The sequence below is a fragment of the Strix aluco genome, chromosome Z, assembly GCF_031877795.1.
Source record: "Strix aluco isolate bStrAlu1 chromosome Z, bStrAlu1.hap1, whole genome shotgun sequence".
NCBI classification, from domain to species: Eukaryota; Metazoa; Chordata; class Aves; order Strigiformes; family Strigidae; genus Strix; species Strix aluco.
In genome coordinates this window covers 33,158,314-33,176,297 of record NC_133971.1, presented here as the reverse complement: position 1 = coordinate 33,176,297, position 17,984 = coordinate 33,158,314, and the positions used below count along the sequence as shown (strand labels likewise).

The 17,984-nt window shown below is 39.2% G+C and overlaps 1 long non-coding RNA gene across 2 annotated transcripts in view; it reads left to right on the top strand.

Moving 5' to 3' along the window:
• The first annotated feature begins 4,148 nt into the window (after window positions 1–4,148).
• Window positions 4,149–17,984, top strand: part of LOC141918564 (uncharacterized) — an 846,297-nt gene continuing 832,461 nt past the window's right edge. For both annotated transcript variants that reach the window (XR_012621719.1, XR_012621720.1), the window contains exons 1-2: window positions 4,149–4,330; window positions 4,966–5,073. This is a non-coding gene — a long non-coding RNA (uncharacterized LOC141918564). The remainder of the gene's footprint in view (window positions 4,331–4,965; window positions 5,074–17,984) is intronic.

Genomic DNA, 17,984 nt, shown 5'->3' with positions numbered 1-17,984 from the left:
CTTCCCCAGGAAAAATTCCTGTTATAACCCACAAGATGTTTGGCTCTTGGGTGGATACTTAGTCCTTTTTATGCAAAGGAACTCCATTTCAGCAACCTGAAAGGTTACTTCAGCAAGTACATTTTTAGGCTCCTGCGATCCAGAGGTAGGAAACACCTTCTCAAAGAGAAATTTCTCTCATTTTGTAAGGAAGCTAATTCGTGTATATTCATGCAATTCTTTCCTAATTTCTCTTATCATATGCAGATTTGGAGTATGTGTAGCGTACAGACACAGACTTTGAACAATAGGAAATTATGTTTTGTGCACAGTGAGAAGAAAAATACGTATCATATTTTCCCTGTCACTTTTTTCACCTGCTTTAAGATACGATTACTGGGAAAGCATATTAATAAAAAATTACTCTATAATTTTTCATTTGAATGTTTTCCTTCTTGCTTAGAATAAAGTGTTTAGCTCTGACCAGTGTGAATAAGGAAGGTACAGATATGGGGAGCTTGTGCTGATGAAACTGCGTCACACAAATTAATGATGTGAAGATACAAGGGCTTCAGAGCTGCTTGCCAGCATCTGGTCTTTGCAGGAATGGTCCTTTTTGCCTTCCAGGTGGTTACAAATTGCTGAGTCTTCTTAGTTTCTTGCAGAAGATGTTAGGCTATCCTAGGAAAAAATACGCAAGAGGAGTTTCACAAAGCATTTCCTGATGTGTTCTTTCTCATGTATTTACTATTCTTCTTCCCTCACAACTTTTATTTTGGGATGGGATGATTCAACCTCTTTTTGTTCATTTTGGTTATAAATAAATATGCTACATACCAAAATGTCTACTGCTTTTCTCTGGAGATGTTAGTCCATGAAAAGCAGAAGTCCAAGGATTGAAGTTGGTTGAAAAACAGAAGCATGTGTGCCCTCAGAGACCTAAAGGTAGAATTAAAATAAGATTGTATTTTGCATCTTAAAACCGTCAGGTTTGAAGTTTTCCTTGGTTTGCCTTTTCCTTTGCACAAGCTTCATTATATTTTTTTTAAAAATGCCCAACCTCAGCCATACTTTTCACGGGTGCCTTGCAAGAAAGAAACAGATTATGCCCAAAAAGCTGTGCTGGTGATGTATAAACCATCATATTTACTACTACAACTAATTTCTAAAAAAGCAGATATGCAAATCACCTTTCCTGCTGTATCTTAGTTGGGTATAGGTGTTCTACTGACTCTATGTTATTTCAGGTTATAGGTGTCATAGGATCTGGCAGACACTACAGTTTAGAGATTTTCTTAATTCTGATATATTTTTATATCTAAATTTTTATTTCTTGTTTACTTCTATGTAATTTTGCATCCCCATGGATTTTCTCCCAGTTGCTCTCATGTGATCAACTTTGCAACACGTTTTAATGTTGAATACACCCCAGCCTTCACAAACTTTAACAAGCATAGTGTAATGCTCAGGATGCAGAATGGGTGTTTCATTTGGGCTTCACATGAATTATGGTGATCTTTTAACGTACTACATTGCACAAAACTTTGGTACTCATGAAAGATAATATATATCAATATATTTTACTCCTGTGAAGAAATTTGCAGTGACATGTAGAAATAAGACATAGTAAACCGGAGAAATCTAAGAGAAAGAAAAAATAAAGGGAAAAACTGAAGATCAAAAGGAACATAGGAATGAAAGATATATAATTCCAATTTGATAAGGAGTATTAAGATGTTAGAACGCTTGATTTTCTACTGCCTTTAGCAGTGTATAGATACTGTATAGATAAAATCAGTTTAAGAAACATGAGTGATGCCATATTTAGTTGTAAATTAAAGCAATACTCAAGTGATCTGCCAAAAGAGAAAACACCATTGGGAGGAAATATTTAACTTGCTCTGTTGCCCTGTCTCGATAAAGGTCCACTCTACAATATCACAATTTTCAGCCTCCTTTAAAAAAAAAAAAAAATAACGAAGGGGGGTTAATATTTTCGCTTTTCTTTTTTTTTTTTCTTTTTTTTTTCTTTTTTTCCCCCTTTGAATCTTCATGCTTCAAACTAGGTCAAATTGAGTTGTAGTACGCCTTAAAGAAAAACCGTCAGTGCTCAGTACCAGGTGTTTCAGTAGCTCTCCGTCGCCTGTTCTCTTTTTAAGGGTAGTGCTTTGGTTTGTGTAGGGTAAGCCTCGGAGCTGAAATAATACCTGCAAGCGAACGATGCGCCCTCTGTCACTTCCAGGACGGGAAGCTCAGTCCTAGCACTGTTTCGAGGTGGAGGCTGAGTGCTTCCCCTGACCTGCTGCCGCGCCGTGACCACGGGGCGAGCCCGGCCCGCCGCGGCCGCGGAGCTCCGCGCCCGGCCGCGGCCGCCCCGCCTGCACCGCGGGGCTGCTGCGGCGTTGCGCCGCGCCCGACAGCGGGACGGGGCCGGCCCTGGGCGGGCGGAGCGCCCCGCTCAGCCGCCCCGCGGGGCGCGGGAGCGTCCCCGGACACGCTCCCTCCGCCGCCGGTCGGGCTGTGTCACCTCGCAGCCTTCGCCAGAGGCCCCTCTGGCTGTGCGGAGCTGGTGGAGAGCCTAGGCCCGCGCGGTGCCTCGCCTTGGGCTTAACCGGCTGCTTGAGCTGTACCATGAGGAGGTGGTTACGGCTCAGCAGTCGCGGAGTAGCAGGGGACCAGCAAGGTAGAACTGCACAGCTAGGTGTTGGGAAACGCGGTTCACGGAAAGAAACCACCTTGATTTAGAACATCCCGGTGAAAAAAAAAAAATTAAAAATAGCGCTTCTTAAAAAACAAAAACCAATAGGAGGTAGCCGGCACGCTGAACAAAGTTTTATTTTAATGCAGATGAAGTGAAAAGTAGCAAAAAAAAATAATGACAAAACAACAAAAAAAACCAAACTCCACACCGCAAGGAAAAGAACAACAACAAAATCCCTTTTTTAGTCTTTCATAAACGGTTTAAAGTCTGTGAAGAGCATTTGCGCATCGTTGTGGGGAAGCAAATGGTTGCAAATGTTCCTCTTGGAAGACAGTATTGACCAGCGTTAGAAATACCTTCGTAAATTAAATCTCGATGGGATCTATTTCTGGAAAAATCTTAATTAAAAATAGCACACAAACTGTATTCTATACAAAAAGAAAATCCCCACCCCGTCTGCTCCCAGACTGTGTAGTGTTATCAGTGGAACTGAAAATCTTACAGCAACCACCCCAGTATTTTTGCTGTAGAGAAGAGGGTGGGGGGGTTCCGACGGCTCTCATTGCTGGAAGATACTTTGAGGGCAAAGTAAAAGTGCCCCCCGGGAGCAGCGCTCTGCTGCTGCCGCCGCCGCCGCCGTCTCTGAGATGCTACAGTATAAGGTGGAGAAGAAAAGAAATGAGTTTGGAGTTGATGTACACGCCGGAGCAGCAGTAAAAAGATATAAGATATCGACACGCTCAGCTGCATCTTGTTAAAAGCTTCCTGCGGGTTGGCAGAATGAAATCTTTATTTAAAATACACAAACTATCGTCAGGGGAGGAACGGAAGGGAAAACACTAAAAGGGCCAAACGCAGTGCTTAACCCACCGGTATAAGCAAAAGAGGAGGAGAAGCGATGAGATTGGTTTCGGGCGAACGGAAGGGGGGGTGCCCTCCTTGCAGCCCAGCCACAGCAGCCACCCGGAGACTCGCTGTCTCCACTCAGCTTTGGAGCGAGACTTTCTCTTGATGGGCATAATATAGTTGCTTTGGTAGGAGAAAGGGACTTACGAATACCAGAAGCATAATTTGTGCTCACACTTGGGTGTGAATGATAGGAAAAGGTACCTCGCCACCACATCCACAGCAGCGCTCTCTTAAGTGGTGGTAATATTATTATTATTTTATTATTGCCAGCCGGTGGCTGTAAAGGTGCATTATTTTAATGCATTATTAATTGTTTTCCCAGGGAGAGGAGGAAGGTGGGGATAGGGCTTATTATTATTAATAGCGAGAAGCTCTCTCGCTCCTTTCGCACACGCCGGGGAGCGCGGTGGGAGGAGGCAGCGCCGGGGGGAGGCGGACGGCGGAGCGCGCCCCGCTGCCGGCCTCGCCGCGCCCCGCTACCGGGCTCGCTGCGCGGCTGCGGCGCGCACACGCGGGGCTCGGCGCAGCCCCCCCGCCGCTCCCTCCCAGCCCCAGCCACCCGGCGGAAAGTTCCGCGGGCAGCTGCCGGCGCGGTCCCCGCCCGGAGCAGCACTCTGCGGCCGGCACCTCCCCATCCCCAGCTCCGCGGGGGCGGCGTGGCTCCGCGGCAGCCAAAGTTGCGGCGGGGCCGGGGAGCCGCCGTTGCTACTAGCCATCAAGTGGCTCGTTAAGGAAATGCAGGTGAGCGGGCTGAGCGGCGGCGGGGGGCCGCGCGGGGCCCGGCGGGGAGCGCGCGCCCCGGCACGGCCCTCCCCGTGCCCACGGGCCGCCCGCCCGCCCCCCGGGCCGGCGGCGCCCGGCAGGGGCAGGGACAGGGACAGGGGCAGGGGCAGGGGCAGGGGGCGGCCGCCGCGCCCCCGAGCACAGCCGCTCCGCCGCCCCCTCTCCCGCAGGCGCGCACACACGCGCGCACACACACACGCACACGCACACGCACACACCCCCCCCCTCCCCCCTCCCCACCCCTCGCTCGCTCCCTCTCTCCTCCCTCTCCTCGCTCTTTCCCTCCCTCCCTCTCTCTCTGCCGGCCTCATCGGAGAGAGTTGCAGGTACCTTTTCTCTCCCCTCCCCGCCAGCCCCCCCCCCCCCCCCCGCCCCCCAAGAAATTTTAGGGTGCAGGAGCCTCGAGAGGGCTTTTTTTTTTTTTTTTTTTTTTTTTTTTTTTTAATCACTGGTTAAAAAATCTTTGGAAGAATGACTCTTTTGCAGGAGTCTTCTCAGAAAGCAGGGATACCCCCAAGGAGCTAGCGGCAGCGGCGCTGGATCCCACCAAAACAGAACTGCCTGATGTGGCATGTGCTTCTCTCTCTTTGCAGTTCCTTCTGGGCCTGTGTGGACTAGGGGCACAGCGCGGCTCCTGACTGGCAGGAGGGGAAAGCGGAGACTCCTTCAGGTTTCCAAAGAGGTCCGAGCGGACTGCATTAGTAAGTAAATACGCTATGCTTGGTTTCTGTCCCTATGTCCTCCAGCTCCTCCAAACCTCTTAGCATACACACACACACACACACACATCTTGATCTATATCTGTGTGTGTATGCATGTGTGTCTCTGCTTTTAAGTCACACCGTTCTGGTCAGAGAGGAACTTGCCTGTGGTGACCTGAACTGTTTTCAGTGGGAAAAGTGCAGGAAGCGGTTTACTCATCTTTTATCAGAGAAGAAAATTGCAGGTGAATACTTCTGTAAAGAAACTGAGTGTGTCAGGTATTGTGTAATGCCTACCTTAGTCCGAGTGTAGGTATGTGGTAGATTACAGGCAAAATCTAAACAAAGAGATGCTCCCTCAGAACCTACAGCACGGTGTGACCTGCTAAGTAATGCCAGGTGACAGGGCATTCAGTTTGATGTAAAATGTACATGGATTATAGATACTAAGAGTGTTTTTGTCTGTATTCAGTTGCATTTTTAGTCCACATGTGAAGTTGTTAGGTTTTTCATGAAGTTTTATATGTATGAAATGTATGTATATTTTTTCTTCTAATGATGATTACAGTTCCAGACAACAGCTTTGCTTTCGAAGTGCTTTTGTGGGACATTAAAAAGTACGGATGGCACTTTTTTAAATAGGTGAGAAAGATCTAGGGGAAACAAAAAGATACACTCGTTTAAGGGGGCTTCACGAACGGTGGGACTGAGGTTTGCTGGCTGAGCTGTAGAGTTGACAGAAGGTATAAAGATCAAATAAATGTATGTCGTGGAGAGTCTGACGTTAGGGTTTAGCACTAAATATATCTGCATCTGGGGAGGAGAACTTTTGCAGGCATTATTTTTCTTGGGACAGTGGTCTCATTATTGACATTTGCTGCATCTCTGGTAGAGGAAACAGCTAGTACTAGTAGTTGAGGGTTAACTGTTTCCTAGGTAGAGAGCAGAAATAAGAATGAAAAGTATGTCAATGAAAATATTTGTTCATGTTTGCTAATTTCTAAATAAAACCTTTGTGTTATGTCAGTAGAAATATAGTTGAGTCAGGTGTTTTGAATGTACTGGAAGGAATCAATAGCATTTCAGCATTTTTTCCTCCATTCCTGCCAAATGGACTTGGATTTAAATTCTTCATGTGTTATTGCATCTATTGTAGGGACAATATGGATTTGAATAAAATAAACAGTTCCTTACAAATTCTTGACAAATTTGTGTTATTTTACAGTACAAATTCATAATAATAAATGGGTACTGTAAATAAACTATTCAACTTAAATCTCTTATGTATTACATTTTTATTGTTCACCTAATCTGAATTAACTTTTGTCATTAGAAGCCATTAAACATGCATTTATGTGCATCTCTATGGTGAATTTAATATTGCATTTTCAGGTGGAATTCAAAATCAATTACAACTAATAAATGTTGCCAAGAGTGAAAGTTTATTAGGATCAAATTAAATACTTTGTGAAGTAAAGAAATTAGTTTATGTCACACCAGTAAAGGTAATTAGACAAAATTTATTTAGGAAGTTAATGTGACACAAGCAGGAAAGGCTAAATCTGCACTAGCAGAAAGATGACATTCAGAGCTGCTTTCAGGTATTCATAATCTTAAAGCTGGGAATAATTACAAAGCATAGGCTACAAGTTCTGAGGTAGTGAATCAGGGCGACTTTCATATTGCATCACAGTACTCTGGGTAATTGATAGTAACATTTATGACAGAAAAAATACCAGATGAACTTGTGAACTTGAAATAAAAGGATAACACATCTGCTGGCTGGTTTAGTACCGTGAATTTATCTTTCAGGTAAAAATGAGGCTTTTTTTTCTTTCCTTTTTGAGTAGGTAACATTTGACATGGCTCATTGCTGTGTTGTACTCCCTGTGGGCAGGGTATTAAGATAATATATCCAGATAATTTGCATGAACTGTTTTGAGACTGCATACAGAGAAGTTTATTAAGTTAAGCTTTCTGTTCTGCTAGCTGGTCCCAGACATGCAGCATGCAATGTTGAATGCCTAACAAAGTGTCTAGTTTTACAATAAAAGAAAAAAGATTAAAATATATTTGACTAATCAGGTAGGAACTACATACTTAATGGCTTTATTAGTTTGGAGCATACTCTTCATTATTTGTCTTTTGGATTTTCTTTAAATCTAGGATATCTCCTGCCAGTACTTCAGTATCTATATGAAAAATTACTTGGTACATACTCCACTTTTGCTGTAATTACTACTTGTTACCATAGGAAATGACCTGAGTCAAAACCTGGCAATTAAGTTTGATACATATTACATTTGATCATATATGTATGTACAATCTTGATCGTAATTGCTGATATAGGAAAATGTCAAATCAGGTCAGTCTAATTCATAAGAAACAACAGAGGTCTTAAAAAAGACCTCTTGCTGTGAAGATTTATAGTTGATAGAATTAAGTTGCATGTGTCAGCAGTAATGTGTTTTATTATGCAATTGTTCTTATTCAGATCAGATAATGGCCCGATGAAATATATAAGCAGTCTGCAGGGAATGAATGATTAATTCCTCTAATGTGTGCTTATTGTAGGAATTCTTGCTAATAAAACCTAGATACCTGCATTAGTTTGCAGTAGATAAAGTCCAATAGCATTGTCTATATTAATATTAGTCAGTATACCAATGGATGACCAAACTTTGTGGTAATAAACTGTGATGGAAAAACTGTGACAGACTATTCCGTCTTTGTTATATGTGGCTTTACTGAAGAAACTGACAGTATACAAACATGATGCTTGATAGCACAAGCTGTTTTGAAATGGTGGATATGATAAATATCAAATAATACACAGATGTTTTGATGAGCTTGTTTCATGTGTCTTTTTAACAACTTCTACAGCATTAATAACTTCTATGTGTCTGAATGCCAGTTCTGGAGGTTGCAAGTACTATAACAAGTTGGAGAAACTAAGATATCGTTGATGAAATTGAAAAACAGACCAGTTTAGCATTTTGGGAAAGATTACTGATAATTTTCATCAGTCTAAAGCTTGTTTAATGTGAAAACAGATTGGTACCTGAATCCTACTTATTTAGAGTAAGCTTAATTGATTTAGTATCACTTTGAAGACTTCTGAGCAGAAAATGTTTTTGGCAGCAAATATAAATTTAACGGTGGCATTTATGCAGTCGATCTGTAATTTAGGATTGGATTTTGATATCTGAAGGAAAAAAAAAGTAGTTTTTTCCTTCATTAATAGCCACAGGGATTCTAGGTAAACCAACTGGGGAGAATGAAACATTCAGGGCGCTCTTTAAAAAAGAAGAAGAAAAAAAAAGAGAAAGAGGCCATAGAAATATCTGAGATTCAAAACTCTTTGGGCTGGAGAATGCCTGTTTATGTGTTTTTGGATCTTTTTGCCATGCATATATGACCATTAGTAGTAGAAGTTTCTTCAAGAGTTTTTATGATATTCTTTCTTCTTCTAGACTTTCCACCTTGCAGTTTTGCATCTTTAATCCCAACAGAAACTCTGATAAAGTCATCAAGGTGTTCTATGTCACAGTGATAACAGAATGATGACAGTAGGGTCACAAAGTATTGACATGGCGTGCATTTGGTCTGTAATTTTTTGGGCATACTTGATTGTGATGAAAAAAGTTTAGGAGCAAACGGATTTAAAATTCCAATAGGAAATGAGCAGTAGGCATGGATAAATTAATTCTCAAAGAAGAATTAAATGTACTTAATAGTAAAGACTAAGATAAGGAAACGTGCACACAAGACTAGGCAAAAGGAATGCATAATGGAAGGGGTTTTTAGCATTCTTAATGCTATTAGATGCTGTCTGATTTCCAGCTTATCTGTTCTAGCAGCTTCTTTAATAAGATTCGGTATAAAACAGTAAGAGAAAAGCTAGCAATAAACAGAAGATTGCAGAGAAATTACTACTTTTATCGTCAATGTGAGGATTGAATTACGCATCTGTTTTCATTTGTTGTCAATAGTTGCAGAAATGGTCCTATTTCTCTTATATTTCTATTCTGTTAAATATGCTTTATTAAGTGAAACTAGTGTGCAAGAAACCTCATTTTTTACATTCTGTATTTCTCTAATGTCAACTTTGTAACTACTTCTGAAAAATGGATTTTTTTTTTTGTCAATGCATAAGCTTAAGATCTAGTTGAATAAGACTTTAACTGGAGACTGCAGAATCTGGTTTATAAAATCAATTTTATAAAATTTCTGTCAGCAGTACTATAAAATTTACCAAAATAGTAATACGTTTTAAATTTATGCCAAATACAGGCATGCTTTTAAATGCCTTTAAAGTTGTTTGAAATACTATTACACTTTCCAGGTTATGCACTTACATTGTGCTGAAATGTAAAATTAAAGTTTCAGAGATGTATTTGGAGAAAGAGATTTCTTCATGTGCATGTTTGCAATATGAATAAGGCTCTGCATAGCCTGATGATTTTTCCTCAGAATGTTGTGTGGAATTTCTTCCAGCTGTAAGCAGCATGAGCTGTTAAAAGATAAGTTAAAAGATAGATACACATTATATTATATTAAAAGATAAGTTAAAAGATAGATACATATTATAGGACCAGTCCTCTGCTTTCTCTAAACACTGGGTCTAGAAAAATATTACAGCAGTCAGTCCAATGCTTAAGTCTCATCTCATTGTGAAAAGCTGGAAGGGTGTTTAAGCTGAATTCTTCAGTATGTTTCAGGATGGTTTTTCAAAAGATAAGGTGGACATTTTGGTGCATACCATGCATTCTGCTCGTCTCCTGAGTTTAAAAAGTAGTAGCTGTACACAATGGCTGTCAAGAAATTACTCTTTCTCCAAGCCGCTGATCTTTATTTGGTTTTAGATTACCTAGCTCATTTGCAAAGTATGTGTAACACTGCCCAACAGTGAAATGTTAAATCCCTATGCTTTTTGTTCACGGCGGAAAGATGGGTTGGAGAGGAAACTGTTTTCAGGAAGGGTGATTGCCTAGTCTGTAAATACGAGGACTCATGGTTTAATGGGATGTGGTTTAATTCAGCAGTTCTAGTTATTACTGAAACTGTGTGAGTAAGGTAAACTCATGCTTTCAGAGTGCTCAAGAAACCTTCTGGCTGGTGAGCTTCTCACAGGTGACAGAACAATTGCTTTATGATGATTGATTTAAGGTGAGCAACCTGAATAAAGGTCCTCTGGTGGCAGAAGGTTGGAAGTGTACACCAGCCAGTCTTTCGGGAGCTGTAATTCCTAAGGTTATTGCAGCAGAAGTAACTACATGAGAACAATTGCATCTACTCTAGCCTGAAAGTAAAGTGATTTTTAGACTCTCATGCAGCAGATTAACAGTCAGTGTGGGAGTATGTCAGGCAAAGTAACTTTGCTCTAGCTTTGACTCATTCTCTCTCTTTTTAGCCCCTACACTCTTCAGATGTATCCTTCCTTGTGGTGTAAGACATACAGTCTCAGCAGGCCCTGTACCACATAGGACAGTACCTAAAGTAGTTCATGTTCAGCTCTGTATTCTCCTCACTCTTCTAGCCAAAAGTGGTTTTCTTCTGTCTTTAGCAAAAAAAATAGTCCTTCACATTGTAACTAGATCTAACATATCATTATTTTAAAGTCTCAGGATTTTTATTTTTTTTTTCCAAACAGGAGTTAAGTAAGAATATTTACAGTACACTTTTTAAATCTACACTGAAAGACTTCATTTTAACCTTAAAGACTGGTTTTGTATTCAGCGTCTGATGAAGTACAACGTACTTTCAATACTAGCACAAAAGCGTAAGGGAGAACAGTGATGTAACTCTTACTTGGGTGGCTACAGAATTGCTGACAATAACAAAAGATAAACCAAAATGATGTCTGAATTGCTGTCCATTTGGATAGAAGGATGTAAGGATATCCATCACATCAATTTAAAAATGACAGAAAAAATCCTACAGGATAGTGTGTTGACTCAGTTTTGAAAGATTTTCTTTTACGTTGAAAGGAGAGTGCTGTGATGTAGTGCTAGGCAAAGCTCAATAGCAACATCAGTTCTCAATGGAAAGAGTTCAGAGAGAAGAATCCATATGAGCCATCCGTGTCTGCATGGATTGATTTCCTTTTCTTACTGCAGCCATGAGGTTGCCAGATGGCATCCTCAGACTTCTTCAGAGAGCCAGAAAACCATAAGGAGTGCTGTCTTCATCAGAAATCATAATAGTATCATGAAATTACAGTTGATACTTTTCTTCATCTAGGTTTTCCTTAAGGAAGTGTGTGGTTTTTTTGCTGTTAATTATTGTTGATTTTGACCATAACAGAAAAATGTTTTCATAATCATTTATTAGTAGTACGAACCAACTCCTTAACTGTCAGGATAGCTAGGATATACCACAAGAAGTCAGACTTTAAACTTGTTTTGAGACCTGTAAAATTCCTGTAGCGGGAGGAATGTGCTGGGAGAGGCTTGATCAACATTAAAACATTATTACTGAAATACCCTACATGTGCTAGTAGAAGTATTTGAGGAATATATAAAAAATTCTCTTTAAGAGGAAATCTGGTTAACTTATACTTCATACTTTATACTTCAGTAATCCTCTGCAAATCTGTAGGTATGGATAAATAATAAAAGAGAATTTCAAATAATATTTTGCATATAACCTGTAATATGATTTGTGTGCCTATTGTTCATAGAAATACTTTTAATGAATAGTTGTATTAATCATTGATATTCCTTCAGAAACAGAAGTCTGCCCAGTGAAGCGTGACATTAGTTTAAAATTTGACATTAGTAGATTTGGTCTGGCATCATTAACATACCAACTGGAGTACTTAAAAAAAAAAAACACCTGATGCATTAATATAGTGATAACCTATGTTCTCCTTTGGATAATTTAGCCACTTCTTCAGTTTTAAGCACAATTATTCTGTGAAATTTTCCTTTCTCCATATGAATGAAAATACACTAACGGCTTTTTCACACAACTTAAGTCCTAATATTTTTAAGGTGTTTTTTTTTTTTTTAAATGCTTGAAAAGCCGCACAAATACACTTACCTTTTTTTGCAGCGCATAGGCTTTGAAATGGGCCATATTGTTGATTTGACACCTCTTTTTCCCAGTGAACCCAGTGTACTCTGACAATTCAGTGACGCTAAGATCAGTTAGTGAGGTTGGAGATTCTGTTGTCAGATGCCTCAGCTAGGAAGTGTACAATGGACTTCAAAGCTTCAAGAGCAGCCAAAAGGTATTGTAGGTCACCAAACCTTGGTAACCAAATACTGTTAACCATGTTCCCTATATCCATCGTATGGTCTTCTGCAAAATTAATTTATTCAGTGAGAATTGGGTCAGCAGCATACAATAGGTGTTACTTGGAAGAATCGAGAAATAATTCTAAAATAGGGTCAAATTATTTTCTTCAACATTTTTAGAATAAAGTGCAGTAGGCTTCCTGTGCACTTTGATTTCAATTTTCCATTCTAATGGAAGTATGAGAAAGGTTGCAAGCCAATGTAAAAGTCATGTTAGTTACTGGAGGCCATTGCGTGGAATAAAGTGTTCAGGAAGTGTGTTTTTTCTGTGCAGTCTGTAATGAAAAATATTCTAGAATTGAATAATTTCGTGGGCAACTTCCATATAGGTTGTGGTACTCTGCCAACCTAATTGAAATGCATGATTTCTCCTATTTTAAAATCTCTTTCCTTTGAGAACATTGTATAGGTTATTTGTTTTCTATTCCAGGATTATTAGAGAAAAGTGATTTTTGAATTTGGCACAGCAGTAGTAAGTTGTGTTGCAGCACCTGTTTTTCCTCATCAACCGTAGGTTTTCAGAGGTTTCTATAGGTGTGGAAATAAAGTCCCTGGATGTTCCCATTGTCATATCCTATATAGGATCATAAATTGGAAAGTATCCAAATGTATTTGTGCTCAGAATCATCTTTTTTTTTTCTCAGCATGGAGGCCAGCCTTTCCCACCCTTCCCCATCTTCCCGTTTTTCATACCCTTCCTCTACAGAAGTCTGAAACATGGTAAAAATGTCTGATTATTTTGAAATTAGCTCATAATTCATATTTCTTTTCCTTCTCACTGATCCTGAGGATAGTAACCCTTTCTGCTTGGGTAAGAATTCACTTTTAAATGGGGTGATGTCCTTAACTTCCTTACTTTGTTTTTCCTAGAACTGATAAAAATAAGAAAGAGAGCACTCCAGCTTACATAAATATTAGATGTTTCCTAAGGTAAGGTGAGAGATAAAGAAGTAACTGACAGTGTTCTGCTGGAGTTACAGAATTAATAAACTAGACATTTATGAATGTTGGGGTGAGTTAGGTGTATTGATATCTTTGGGCAACTCTCAAGTGCAATTATACAGATTATGTCTTTTTCTCCCCCCCATCCTACTCTGAGAGATGTTGGTTGGCTTGAGAACTTAATAGGAAGGGAGAAGGAAGCCCATGAATATTTCTATCTGTTCAGTGTTCTGTTGATTTTATTAATCGTCAGAGCTGAACAAATTAAAGAAGGCATGAACTGTGACATTTATTTCAACACTTCTTGGTTACTTAAATATGGTTTTATTAAAAAAAAAATGCAATGTATGTTACCGTCTATATTTAAAAAAAAGGATTGTTAGAAGATACATGAGGAGGAAGGAAAGGAAAATGAGGGTCGAAAATGGGTAAGTAATGGGAATGGAAGGAATCCTCAGGAATGAAAGGAGATCCATTATTCAGGTGTCTGGTGCAGTGTGAAGTCGGATGACTCTTTAATCACTGGGGAGGAGATTTAGTTGCCTAACCATAAACATCTCATGCATTTTTAGATGCCCTGAGACATCTGCTCAGCCCCGGGCTACTGTTCTCTTGTACCATATGTGCCAGTCCCATACAGGTAGTTCAGAAAACCAAGAACATACACAGTTGCACATTTATCTGTTTTTAGGATTCTGAATTGTGCATGTCTATATTCTGATGTTGTATCTAGAACTTTGCCTTTCCTCCTTGCCTCTCCCAAAGGCAAGGATTTTTTCATGTTATACTAATTATATCTGAAGCTAACAGACCTCCCTTAATCAACACTTGTGCTTAACTATCAGTGTAATTAGATTAATTATATTTTGGAGACATCCTAGAAAACCTATCATGCATGTACGCATCTGTGTGTGTTGGAAGTGACATCATCCTTGTCTTCATATGCTGAAACAAGTTTATCTGTTGTTTTTTGTTTGTTTGTTTTGTTTTAGTTTTTTCCCCTTATCATAGATCACACACAAATTGATGGAGTCCAAAAGCTCATGCTACTAACTATACTCCATCCACAGAATCAACTTGTGTACTTTCGTGCTCTGACACCATGTGGGTGCATCTGAGTCAAGGCACAGGGGTGCTGCAAAAGTCATGAACCATGTAATGTCACACAGCCTTTTTCTTACTGGCTGCTTTGTTTTTTCTGTTTTCTTGGAAGGGAAAGATGGACCTAGGGATCTGTGTAATGTAATTATGCTGAGGTGAGGTGTGTTTTCTGTGTTTGTATTATTGACGTCTTGACCATTATGCAACTAGTAAAGATTACTGGCAGTAATATTTGCTTCTGAGGTCAGGGCTATTGATTTTGGAGTATAAGCAGAGCTGATATGATAAATCTTATGGTAATAATTCTATTTGGATTTAACTTTTAACATTATTTGTTTTGGACATAAAGTTTGAGATATATGAATTTGCATTTACTAAAGTTATTTGGACATTATGTTCATTAAATAATTGTTGCAAAAGACATTCTAAGTGTTCTGGTTGATAAGGGATATTGGGAATAGTATGTACAAGAGACCGCTCTTACAAATGGAGGTCTCTGTCTGTAACCTATCTGTCAAGGTTTTAGAAAGGCAAGAGAATAGATCTTGTTTGCGAGCCAGAAACATTTTGCATAAACAGAAGATGAAGTGATCTTCAAAAGTTATCTGAATACTCACAATGAGTACTCACAACGAATAGAGCAGTTTCACGAGCGGAAAAAAGAATCCAAGAAAACCTCTGCATCATTTAATCTAATTTTATTAATATATATATGGCCATAGCAATATTCCATCCCTGTAGTATGGTATCCCAACTCATGCAAACTGTAACATCTATTTATGGTGTTTCAGTGGCTGTCTACATTTTACTAACTTGGGGAAACAAAACAAAAATTATGCCAAGTTGAGATTTTCATAACTTAGCCTCACTCTGTGTCTCTAAAAGTAATACAGTATCATTTGTTGTCATTTATGTCTAAATCATATAAAAGTTGCGATCCAGCTGGAACTTGGGGGATAATAAAGAAGATGACTAATAATTATGGTAATGATAATTATGGTGATGCCTTATGCTTGAGCGAGACCAGGAAGAAGTAGATATTTTTCTTGCTCGGTACTCAAGGAAAAAATATAGGAACAGAGTGAACAATGTAATATTTCTGTTTTGTCTGCTTTGCTATTAAGTTGTGGTTTTAGCAGTGTTAGGAGGGAACTAAGATAGGAAGGCTACTTTGCAGAAGACTCTTAACAGTTACTTTTCTGTGGTAGTAACTTTCCTCCTTATTTGTAGCAGCAATCTCACTATTAACTAAAAATACAATTTTAAAAATCAGTTTTCACATAAGGAGATACAGTAATTTCCAAAGGGTGCGATAATGTCTAAAATAATGATAACAATGATCTGAGGTTATTTCAGCAAAGTTTATTTGAGCAGAAAGTATTGTGTTACTGGTTGCAATGTGGTGTTTTTTGGTTTTTGGGTTTTTTTGGGGACGTGAAGAGAGGGAGTGTGTTGGTACACATTTGGGAACATCTAGTGATTGTACTGTCTCATCATGTCTGTTGTATTAATTTTAAGTTACTGCAAAGCGCAGTATCACCTTTATCTTCTTATTCAACACTTTCTGCTAGTACCTTTTAATTTCTTTGTCAGGGAGAAATAGCAATAATTATTGGTAGAATGTGGCATGGACACCATCTATACACTTTCTTAAAGTAGAAAATGGTATAGTTGTGAAACCTGTTATATTGTATTGGGAAGTGAGTTCTTAATAAAGCTATCTAACAGTGTGGTGTTATACTGGTGATTTTAAAAAAGCTAAACGTCCGAGTTAATATCTCATGCACTTGGATAGAAAGTTTTTTAACTTTTGTTTATGGCAGCAGAGAAGTAATGGAGGAGAGAAACAAGCATCACTCTACTGCTTTGTACTGCTTCGTTTATGATGAGGACAGAGGCATACGTTCCCTCTGCACTCAGGAAGAATTTTCTGTGGAAAAAATTTGATTGATCACACAGATCCATCCCTTTCTTCTGCCTGTCTGTATAAGGTGAAAGCTACAGAAGATTCTTGAGTGGTCAGGAACCAGAAACTAGAACTGGTTTAAAAACCTGCATTGGTTTCCCCTTCAAGGGATTAATGGCTGCTTGTGTGTTGGGGACAAGCCTGTGTCATGTTCACAGTGATGGCTCCAGTGGAGCAAACACCCCAAGAGTCACTGCTAAGAACCTCAGTGAAAAAGGCCTCTTTCCTGTAACGTGATAATCATTTGACTAAAGCTCTCTGTGACTAGTTAGATAAAAGGAAGCATATCTTGGTGAGAATTTGTGAAGGTTGTCTTGTTCAGCTTGTTTATCTTGCCTCCAGTCAAAGCTGGTAATGGGATGGAAAGTAGCTCAGAGAGTTTTCCTCTTTGAGAAGAGCAAACCAGTTAAAGAATTAAGTGGTGCGTGTGTGTGTGTTATTTTTTCCATAGTCCATATTTAAAGTGAGTGTAACTCTTATTCTCTTAACATCCTTAAATAGAAATGCCTTTCATATTTTTTTTCCATTTGTAAAACACGTTCCCATTGTAATGCCTAAGTAGAAAAAGACAACATGTAAGACTAATTTGCTTTTTATCCAGTGAAGCCCTGTAGGAATGAGAACTGGGGAAATCTGAAGCCAAGGTGTTTAAACGGTTTTATAGGTGTCTATTCATTGTTAGAGAGAAAAAATAAAAATCAAGTGTGACAAATGTGTTCAGACATTACTGGAACAGCAGTTGAAGTGTTAATTGGATTATATTTCCCTGAACATCTCTCTTAATCCCTATACGCCTTTACTTGCCCACAGAGGAACTACTGTGTATTTTAAATTGTAAATAAGAAAACAGGAGTAGTAGGAAGTACCAGATTCGGCAGTTATATAAAACAAAGATATCCACTCAAGAGGAGCATGGCACTGCTAGGCTGTTAGACTGCTTCTAACAGATATCAGTTTGTGCCTTCCATCAGTACAGGTTTCACAAGGAAGGCAGTGAACAGGAACCTGAAGGAAAGGATACAGTTTTTTCCCTTTCCCATGGGATCAGGAATCAAGTCTTTGTTTCATCTTTTTTACAGGGTAGTTTCAGGAGGCATTTTTTTTCCCCTCTTACAAATTTTGAAATGCATTTTAAACTCTAGATTGGTTATAAATATACAAATTAATGTGGTTGGTATATCCCAGTAGCGACAGGCAAATCTTATTCCCAAAACGGCATTGAAAAATGAAGTTACTGTAATACACATCATGAGTAAATTCATCCAGAAGCAGAATATTTTTCCTCCAAATATTAAATTGAAGTGTTAATTCAACTGTGTATCAGTTTTAGAGTAACTCTTGTAAAGTGAAATGTAATTGTCCTTGCTACTAACTTTCATGATGGTGTTTGAGAGCAACATTCTCGTCATTAGAATGTTAGAATTAGTGAAAATACAGAGGAAATCTCCATAATTTCACTGATGCATATTCCAAGCTGAAACTATTCAAGCCTTTCCAGTTTATATTATTTCAAGTACTAATTGCTCATTTAATTTTTATATTTTCACGGTGGTCAGTAGTTATTTTTTGTTCGGAGAAGGCTGTAACATGATTTTTATATA